This window comes from Caretta caretta, chromosome 19, assembly GCF_965140235.1.
Source record: "Caretta caretta isolate rCarCar2 chromosome 19, rCarCar1.hap1, whole genome shotgun sequence".
Classification (NCBI taxonomy): Eukaryota; Metazoa; Chordata; order Testudines; family Cheloniidae; genus Caretta; species Caretta caretta.
In genome coordinates, this window is record NC_134224.1 from 16,486,703 (window position 1) to 16,497,366 (window position 10,664).

Genomic DNA, 10,664 nt, shown 5'->3' on the forward strand with positions numbered 1-10,664 from the left:
TCTTTGACTAGTGGTAAATAGGCCCAATGGCCTGTGATAGGATGTTAGATGGGGTGGGATCTGAGTTACTACAGAGAATTCTTTCCTGGGTGTCTGGCTGGTGAGTCTTGCCCACATGCTCAGGGTTTAGCTGATCACCATATATGGGGTCGGGAAGAAATTTTCCTCCAGGGCAGATTGGCAGAGGCCCTGGGGGTTTTTTACCTCCCTCTGCAATGTGGGGTACGGGTCACTTGCTGGAGGATTCTCTGCACCTTGAAGTCTTTAAACCGGGGTGCCCAGCCCCCACTGCCCCCCCGCCCCGGGGTGCTACTGGACTTCAGTAGCTCAGACATAGGTTAGGGGTTTGTTACAGGAGTGGGTGAGGGAAATTCTGTGGCCTGTGTTGTGCAGGAGGTCAGCCTAGACGATCATAATCGTCCCTTCTGACCTTAAAGTCTGTAATTCTGATTCCCTTCCAGCACCTGCACCCCCTCCTGCACCCCAAACCCTTCCCCAGCCTAGAGCCTGCACCCAAACTCCCTCCCAGAGCCCGCATCCTGCAGCGCAACCCCCTGCCCCTGCCTGGTGAAAGTGAGTGGGGGCGAGCAAGTGACAGAGGGAGGGGGATGGAGTGAGCGGAAGCGGGGCCGCAGAAGAGGGGTGGGATAGGGGCGTGGCCTCAAAGAAGGGGCAGGGCCAGGGTCTTTGGGTTTGCGTGGTTAGGCAGGTGGCACCCCTCTGCAGTATTCCCAGCTGGCCTAGGAAACATAAGGGCTGGGGAGGCAGCCCCTGCCCAGGTCTAGCGGGTGCTCAGTGGGGGCAGAGTAGTGCAGGGCACATCCCCAGCCCCTGCGCTCAGGGGTGTCGCCCTGACCCCAGCTCAGGGGGGCCTGGTCCCCCAGGAGGGGGCAGCGCACAAGAACCCCCCACCCATGGGAGACTGGGTACCCTCAGCCCCCACCAGCAGACCTGGCTGCCACCTCACGCTCGCATGGAAGGCCTCCCACACAGCCGGCCGGGGGGCGGGGCCCGGCGCCAGGGGGCGTGTCCCCGGCGCCAGGGGGCGTGTCCCGGCCCGTGTCAGTCTCTCTGCTGCTCACACGCGCGTGGCCGTTGCAGAAGCGGCACCGCCCCCTCCCCCCCCCCCAGCGCCGCGCGGAGGCCCCTGAACACCGCCCCCGGCACGGGCCAGGTAAGGGGTAGGGCCCAGCCCCCACTGCCTCCTTCAGACAGGGGCCCCCGCCCCCCCGCCCCGGGGTGCCCAGCCCCCACTGCCTCCTTCAGACAGGGGCCCCCGCCCCCCCGCCCCGGGGTGCCCAGCCCCCACTGCCCCCCCGCCCCTCCGCGCCGGGGTGCCCAGCCCCCACTGCCTCCTTCAGACAGGGGCTCCCGCCCCCCCGCCCCGGGGTGCCCAGCCCCCACTGCCCCCCCGCCCCGGGGTGCCCAGCCCCCACTGCCTCCTTCAGACAGGGGCCCCCGCCCCTCCGCGCCGGGGTGCCCAGCCCCCACTGCCCCCCCGCCCCTCCGGCCCGGGGTGCCCAGCCCCCACTGCCCCGGGGTGCCCAGCCCCCACTGCCCCCCCGCCCCTCCGGCCCGGGGTGCCCAGCCCCCACTGCCTCCTTCAGACAGGGGCCCCCGCCTCTCCGGCCCGGGGTGCCCAGCCCCCCTGCCGCCAGGGGCTCTTGCCCCTTCATCTCCAGTGCTTTTCAGGGTAGCCAGCCCCCGTCCAGTCCGGGGGACTCCTGCCCCCCCCGGAGTTCCCAGTCCCCCGCCGCCCGGGTGCTCCGTTTCCCCACGTGAAGGGGTCTGTTCTCTTGCTCTTGAGTTCAGGTGCTGCTTCCCCAACTCCCACCCCGCCTCCAGTGCAGCTCAGGTTTCCTTGGGGGTCTCCCCTTTTCCTGGCCATCTTAAGGCTCCGCCCTCTCAATCTGCCAGGATCGCCAGAGCTTCCCGTCTAGCCTGCGGCATGCCCCCGCCCGTGACTTCTCTCCCCTTGCCCACCCCTCCGGGGCCCGGCCCCTGCACCGCTGTCCGTGAAACGAGCTCTGGACAGACTGGCGCCCTTCTGTTGCTGTGTAAAGTTGCACCAGTCAGGGAGAGCTATGGTTTCAGTTGGTGCGTTCACTCTTCTCGGCCCTGGTCCAGGTCTGATCTCTGCAAACTTCGGTGTATGCATTGGTGCACGTACGGAGCTACAAACATCAGCCAGTAAAAAAGGTCTTTTTCGTTTAATGCTGTCTTGCCGAGGCTATTGAAGTTGCTCCAGATTTTGTCATAAATTGTCACTTAGGCTTATAGAGCATCAGAGCTTACTTAACCTGCAAAAAGGGAAAATGAACAATGAGATGGAAATAAAGTTAAACAATGGGACATCATTTGACAATTTTCATAAAATATAGCCCTGAAGAGAGAAATGTTGTGCCCCTATCCTTTTTTTTAAGCTTCTGCACGAATGACTTGTATTATCATGTTTTTTGTGGTTTTCTTTGCACTTTTTGTACAGGGTGGTCAGCCTGTGTTGCTTTAAGTTACTGAGATCTGAAATGACTCATTACAAACTTTCCTAGGTCTGTATTTGTAGTCTTATAAAGATCTCACAATTTCCCTGGTTTTTACACAGTCTCTTTCTCTAATGGCCTCCAGTTATTTTGTAGTCTTTGCTCTGATCTCTGTTGTCAGTCTTAAGGTGAGGTAGCCTCTTCTAGTGCTCTTAATTAGCACCTTTATCTCTCCATGAGGCGGAGTAGAGATCAGCTCAAAAAGCAGTGTTTGTTCTAACACGGAATCTTTAATATTACCTAATTCATTCTCATACTGCTGCTGTAATGATGGTGTTTCTATTACAAGAGCAGTTCTGTGATTATAGTACTTTTACTATAGAAAAAGCTATTTACCAAGAGTGGTGTTATATGAGAAATGAATATAGAATAGACTCCTAACTCACTTTACTTACAGATAATTACTGTGAAAGGCTGTTAGACTCACTTTTTAATCCGTGTTTGTAGTGTTGTCGTAGCCGTGCTGGTCCCAGGGTTTGGAGAGGCAGTGTTGGTGAGGCAATATCTTTTGTTGGACCATCTCCTGTTGGTGAAAGAGACCAGCTTTTGAGCCACACTGTTCTTCAGGCCAAGAGCTCTGTGCAGCTCGAAAGCTTGTCTCTTTCACCAAGGGAAGATGGTCCAATAATCACCCACCTTGTCCCTCTTTTTATCCCATGACAGTTGTTGCAATGTTACTAGGTTATAGCTGTGACCATTCCTTTGAAAAAACAACCAAACTCCCGATTCTCCTCCCCATCCTGCTCCCAAGTAGTTACTGTTGTGGTTATGGTGCCACTGCAAATTTATATTCCAGACTAACATAATATGATGATTTTAACTAAGTTCTTCTTTGAACAGGTTTCAGACCACAAGAATTCCTAAGTTTTATCGTGCTAGCAGCTTAATAAGCTATCAGTTTGAACAGTTCGTTCAAAATTAAAGGAGTTTTATGCCAATTAAAATAGCAAGTTGAAGATAAAGTTCCAGCCAACCTATGTTATGTCTCTGTAGACCCCAAAATAGGCTAGTTGAACTAATTGAAAAGACTGTGTTAAAGACTTGTGAAGAGAATACATTTTCTCTGTACCAGACTAAGCATATTTAAATACAGTCATTTCTATATAAATGCCTGTTAAAGATTAACATGCAGTGAAAAGGGTAAACTTATAGTGCACTAGAGAGTAAAATGCAATCAGAAGTTAACCTCTCTGTAAGAAATAAATGTGTTGAAATTAATACCTTTTCTGGGTATCTTAGAAACATGCTACTTTGTTTTAGAGGCAGTTTGCCAGAGAAATCCATAAAGCAAATGTTTTTCAGGAATTGTACTTTTCCTGAAGTGAAGCATTAAACCATGTGTACAGCAAAGTAATTTGTGCTGTTTTTCTAATTTAAATTCAAGTTATGGCATTTAGGAAAAATGTTTAGTTTACTTCATTGACTGGAAAACAGGACAACTTGGAGGTAATTTGTATTTATCCAGGAAATGGAAAGACTTATAACCAGGCATAAAAAACATATAAAATTAAAATAGTTAAAATGGAATTTCTTCAGCCTACTATTTTTATCTGATTCTCATCTTGGTTTTAATGTCCCCAAAATGTTCATATGAAGTGTGATGTTGAGTTATGCTATTAATCTTTTTAAAAAATGGATTTCATATGCCATGGTTCTTGAAAAGCCAGCATTCCTTTAGATTTTTATTTATTACCGCAAGGATCGGTGATAGCCATTAAAGCCCTCAGGGTTTGAAAATTTTCCAGACGCCTCCTAGTGAGAAGACTAAACTTAATAGCCAGAAGTAGATATAAAATGGAAAGTTTGGGTTAGCAGGATCCAGAGAACAACACCTTGGGGCTGAGAATTTTACTGGGGGCTCTTCCTGGAACCAGTTTGGGGCTTCATCATATTTCATATTAGCCTCCACAAGGGAAAAAGAACTTTCTCCTGGCTGTTTTGCAGCCTCCAGGCAGCAAAAAGGGATTGTTCAGTCTTCCTCCTGGCCTAGAGCTTCCTGACTTCTGGGAGCGGTAGAGGCCTCTACTACTAAAATGCCCTTCCCTCAGCCTCTGTGAATTGGATCTTTTCAGGAATCTGTTTCACTGATGCCCACAAGGATCTGAATAGCAGAAGAAAAACTGACCAGAGCAGTGGTGTTTTTTTTCACTCTGCTGGTGTTTGGCAAAGCTATGAGCAGCAGCAGCAGAGCCACTGGGGCTATCTGCAGACTGAGGAATCAATTTATGCTCAATCCATATTTAGAAGGTCTTCACAAGCATTACGGCTAAAATCAGTGGGGGATTTTTTTTTCCTAACAGAGGCTCAGATTCTCACTCACCTTAGCAAGCTTCCCACTTGCCTACAGTGAGTAGGTTTTATGTTCCTTGGATGTCGTGAAGTTTGAAAACAGTCCCCGTGATCATCTCCCCGATTGTCCCTGCTCAGAAATTTCCAAAGTCTTTGAGTCTTCTACCCAAAGGCATTTGTGTAGTGGGGTGTGTTTTCCTGTGTGTGCGGGGGCTGGAACAGCCTCATCAGTTATTTTTGAGAGAAGGGGATAAGAATGTTAATTTTCCTCTACCTTTTGAAAACAAACTCTAGTTTATACTTTAAAAAAAACAACAACCCAGGGATATGTCAAGAATATGAGGAACTGAAGTTCAGAGTGAAACTTGGCAGAGACGTAGTTGTCAAATGAGCAAGAGAGCTGCTGCTTGTGGGTGTGTGTGTTTGATTTGACATAGTAAGGAGAATTTGAAAACGGCATATTGCGTGTGGAGTACACTTTTGTTGTTGTTGTGAGGTCTATGGTGGGCTGAAAAAATTGCACCAACTTTACTTCTCTGAATTTGGGACACAGTAAAATTCAACTTGGCCACTATCAACTTTAGCTTGGCTGCTATTTTAATATTTGTAAAGTCAAAGTTGTATTTTTTTTTTTAAATCTAAGACCAGTATATAAGTTCCCACAATTTAAAGAACAACTCCAGTTTTAAAACCAGAATAAACAAAAGTGAAACTGAATTGATTGATTTTCATTCTCCAAGCTGAGATAAATATAAAAAGTAAATGAAACATGAACAGTGAGAATTAAACTAGATTTTAAAAATGCTTTCGCTTTTAATAATCCGAAACAGTGCCAGTAACATGATTTCTGTTGTCTTTTTTTAATTACCTAATCACATCTTATTTTAGCTAAATACATAGCCAAGCCTAGAAATAATTGTATTATGTGAAAAATACACGTAATTTCGTAAGTAAATGTAGAAATTTGTACTTCATGTACATAACTCTTTCATGCATGGGGTTTAAGATTTAAGGTTATTCAAGCTTTTAACTTCCAGGTTTTTGACTTCTGAATATTTAACTATACAACATTAATGTTCCATAAATAGTGTTTTTTCCATTTGTTATATATAGTTATTTAAAATTACCATTAAAATTGAACTGTAGGGAGGAAATAAAACATGCTTCGTAAGAATCCCATTTAATGTTAAATATTTTACTTTTGTAAGAGTTTTAGTCCCAACGTAGTTTAAAGTGAGCTGTAGCTCACGAAAAGCTTATGCTCAAATAAATTGGTTAGTCTCTAAGGTGCCACAAGTACTCCTTTTTCTTTTTGCGAATACAGACTAACACGGCTGCTACTCTGAAACATATATATATATATATATATATATATATATAAAAAAACCACACACACTTCACTTCCCTAGAGGGTGAAAGGTGGCAGCTGTTTAACAGCTCGTAGCATTTCAGTACAGACCATTTAGAAAACCATATCTAATTGAAACTGCGTGGTGAATTGAGATGAAATGTAATTACTGGAGATAAAAAAGGGATCCCTAACGATCACAAATCTTCCTGGGTTTATGTGGCCTGTGGAAGATAATCACCTTCTTACTTTAGGGCCTCCGAACTGCATATTGATGCACTGGCTCAGTTCTGACTCTGGTGTTAGGAATGTGTGAAGTGTTCTGAATCACTAACACTGCTTCCTGCAGTACTCTTGCTTTTACTTGGTTTTTCATCCATGCCCAACCCTGCTGAGTTTGTACCATTGACTACCACACCAGGAATTCTGAAGTCCTCCTCCTGATACTGAAAAGGTTTCTCTCCCCATCCCATCCGTTTGTTTAATGCTCAAATAAATTTGTTAGTCTCTAGGATGCCACAAGTACTCCTTTTCTTTCTCCCCATCCCCTTTCCCTGACTAGCCCCATTCTTAATCACATGTCAGGTTCACCAGGCTTCTGGCTGAGATGGCCCTTCTGAAACTTATTCATGCAGCTCAAATAATCTGGGGATTGACACAATGTGCCTTTTTCCAGTGGGAGGAACATGATGCCTTTTGGACTGTGTTGCCCCACAGATCCTGAGTTTAGGAGTACTTGCATTTTATGTATAGGTTTGTTCTTTGGGGGGATTCTTGAAGGATATGACGAGCTTCATGGCTGTGCACCAACATTCAAGATGTTAAGGGCTTTTAACTCCTCTTAATCCATGGAGCATCATTCTGTAATATGTAATACTGAGAAAAGACTCCTCATGGAGTCAACCTGGAAGCATTCATAAGTGTTTCAGATTTTGACTAGTCTGAGAACTTGTTCTGTTGTATGACTGGAAGGCTTGTAAATTATGATCCCTTTCAGCAGATATGTAAATGAAGAGGATAGAGTATCTTGTGGCAGTTTCACCCTCTTGTGGCTAGAGCAAAACCAGAAAGAAAACTTGGAGGCTGATGGACCCAATTTAGATATGCTGATTTAGCACCTTCGTTTGAGTTTGCGGTGAGAACTTGTTCTTCACAGTTGAGTCTTACTCTTGGGTCAATCCCCCTTGCAGCAAAAGAGTATGTGGCTTTGTGCTAGGGTACATGGCTGAGACGTGTGCTGTCCTCCAATGTGCCAAATCATGCATGTGCTGTACTTGAGCAAGAGTATGTGCAGGTTTGGGGACAGGGCTTTGTTATAGCAAAGTGAATGCAATATTCTTGCCCTTGCATCACATGCAGTTTGGAAGAGTGTGTCAGGGATGGTTTCTCCTACATCCAAACTTCTAGCCAGGAAAGAGGAGCTCCAGAGATACTCCTTTAGCTAAAGTGCTTGTTTGTTGTTGGATATAACTTTTCATGGTTCAAACAGAAAGGAAATCCTGGAGTATAATTTTCATCATGTCTGTTTGCTCAAATTAGCTTAACTTTTAAACACTTTCAGAGTTGTTATAGCCATGCTCTGCTGTCCTCTGCATAAGCGTTTGTCTATATATAATCTCAACTCTCCTTTTACAAAGGCATCTTAGTGTGTGAATGAATAAAAAGAATCGTGTGTGTTCAGTTCCACTTCTTCCTCCGCTTCCCCTGAGATATTGCTCTCCTTGTTTGGAATCTCAGACTCATTTCAGGAAGCTGGGAAAGTGAAATTATTATCACAATTCAGTAAATTTATCTTTGTAGAAAGTTTTCTTCCATACTTACTTCAGCTATGCATATATTTCCTGGTAGGTCAGCAGCCAGCAGTTGAAGAATAAATGCTGAGGTTACTTAAGTATTTATTCTCAGCACATGTTGCAGCAATATAGAAAGAATCCGGGTTTTCCTCTCGTATAATAATCTGTTGGTCTTTAGGTTTTCCTATGAAAGAAAAGCTACATAGAGATTGAGACTTGAGCAAATGGATTTTTTTTTTTGCCATTTCCCTTATACTGAGAAAGTTTAAAGCCAGAATTAAAAGCCTACCTGAAAAGAAATATTTTTAATAGGAAGTGTGCTCCAAAGTTAAGCAGCTTTTTTTACACATCTGTGATTTTAGTGCTTATAGTCTCCATGGCATGACCCGCTTGTTCCTTTGTCTCTGCTCAGACAGCCAACAAAGGTGTCACTTGTGGTGTAAAGTGAACTCCTGTCAACTAGGACCTGGACTGTGACCTACCAGACCTGTTCCATGTTGGCCAATAAATAGCTGTCAGTCGTGATGACTTCTAGTCACCACTGATATGGGTTGGATGTATCTTGCTAACATAGAAGTAAGAGGCTCCCTAGTTAGTCTCCTAAGAGGTAGATTTTGTTTGCATTGTATCTTTATTGAATACTGTCTCTGGTTGGGAAGCTGAACAAGTCTCTGTTTTTGTTTTTTGCAGCCACAGCTTGGCTGAGAATGTGCTGCTGCCTGCGTAACTACCAACTTCCCACCTCAGAGACTGACTCAGGTTTTTATCCAGCGACGCTCTGAACGACTGAGTGAAGACACAGCATCAGTAGTAGTACAACAGGTTCTCTAGAACCCAGTCGTTCCAATCTTATTAAAACTTCAGTCCCTGCTTCTGCTGATTATGGAGTTCAAGTTTTTCATTTGTCTCATCTGTGAACGCTATGTAGCATGCTATTTCTTATACTGCTGTAGCTCAGTCTTTCATCTAATGCAGTTAACGAGGAAAACCAAATAAATAGAAAAGGAGTACTTGTGGCACCTTAGAGACTAACCAATTTATTTGAGCATAAGCTTTCGTGAGCTACAGCTCACTTCATCAGATGCATTCGATGAAGTGAGCTGTGCTCACGAAAGCTTATGCTCAAATAAATTGGTTAGTCTCTAAGGTGCCACAAGTACTCCTTCTTTTTTTTGCGAATACAGACTAACACGGCTGCTACTCAAATAAATAAAAACTCTGATTTCTGTCAAGAAAATTTAAAGCATCTAATTCAAGACTTTTCAAACATTTATGTTGTTCTGGGTATGGTAGCTACTGCACTTCTATCTAAATTCTAGTAAGCTTGTACTCACCTAGAATGGTCACCCAGCAGGATGCCAAATGGACCCATGAAATTCCATAACCTCTTGCTGCCCTCATTTTCAGGGCAAAGGGATATTTTGGAAATTGTGACAACTATTGTTTATAGCATAGAATACCCCTTCTTAGATCAAATGTAAGCATCGATGTGAGCGTTTCCCTCAACTTTCAAACAAAGTGGGTGAATTTCCTGGGCTCCTGCTGAGTTGTCAGTATGGTTCTTTGTCTGGCAAAATTTGTGCTCCTGGCCTGGAGGACAGAAGCACTATAAGCCAATGCTAATTAAAATAAACTGAAGATCATCCCAATTTCTCTTCCAGATGATGGCAGCTAGAGTGTCTTGCCAGAGCTTCTTGTGCAAATCCTTTCTCTGACTAGGGGCAGTGGCTTTGTGTGTGGAGGAGGTGGAAGTACTGTGTGGTCTGCTTACGGACAGAAACTTTTCTTTTAAAAAAAGTGGGGTATGCAAAAACTGATGTGTGTTTTATTCTTTACTTCACAATAATACCATATTAGTAATACTAGACATTATGAATTTGGCCTGATTTTCAGAGAAAATAAAACAGGACTTATGTAAAAGAGGGTACCACCCATCTTAAAAGGTTTCTAGACATGAATGATGTGTTAACACAGTATATAGTTAAACACTTAATATCTATAAGTATTACATTTGATATTTCACCTATTTCCTACTGGAGGTATAGAAACAACATCCCTCACCTTAAATAACCTTTTTAGAAGGATGAATCATTTGCATTTGGATGTAGTGGTATCTTCTGAATCAGAGAGACTTGTAAAAAGTGATATCCACCTCAACTATAATGTTGCTTGGGAGTGACGCTGTAATAAATCAACTTGCTAGCATAAAACTTTACATCACCAGAGGGTGGTGTCTGTGTTTGAAAATGTGTATTTATATAAAATATTATAAAATTGTTCTTGAACCTTGGATACAATAGTGGGGGTTGAGGAGTATAATAGAGCTGATGGCAGCAAAGACAAGCAAATGCAATGGTGGTCCAATTCACTGGTTTCCAATCATTTTATTAAGACAACCCACCAACTGCATTTAGTCTCTTTTTGCGAGCTACCCAGGGTCCAAATTCATGGGGGATTAACATTATAGGCCATCATCCTTCTCCTCTGCCACCGCCTCTTCTTCACCCTACCCAGGGGCCAACAACCACCTACAGCAGCACCATCCGCCCTGACATCACAACCCTAATTCTGACTCAATTTGACAGGGAAGCCTGGGGTGGTAGGAGAGCCGAGCCCTGCACTCACCCAACAGCAGCAGCCCCTGTTCTGCAGCAGTAGGCCCAGCTCCCTGCCCCGTATGTTGCAACTTGGCGT

The 10,664-nt window shown here is 44.7% G+C and overlaps 1 long non-coding RNA gene across 1 annotated transcript; it reads left to right on the forward strand.

Moving 5' to 3' along the window:
* The first annotated feature begins 1,590 nt into the window (after window positions 1-1,590).
* On the forward strand, window positions 1,591-8,850 carry LOC125624870 (uncharacterized). Its single transcript, XR_007353410.2, has 2 exons — window positions 1,591-2,199; window positions 8,661-8,850. It is a non-coding gene; the product is annotated as an uncharacterized LOC125624870 (long non-coding RNA).
* The last annotated feature ends 1,814 nt before the right edge of the window (window positions 8,851-10,664 follow it).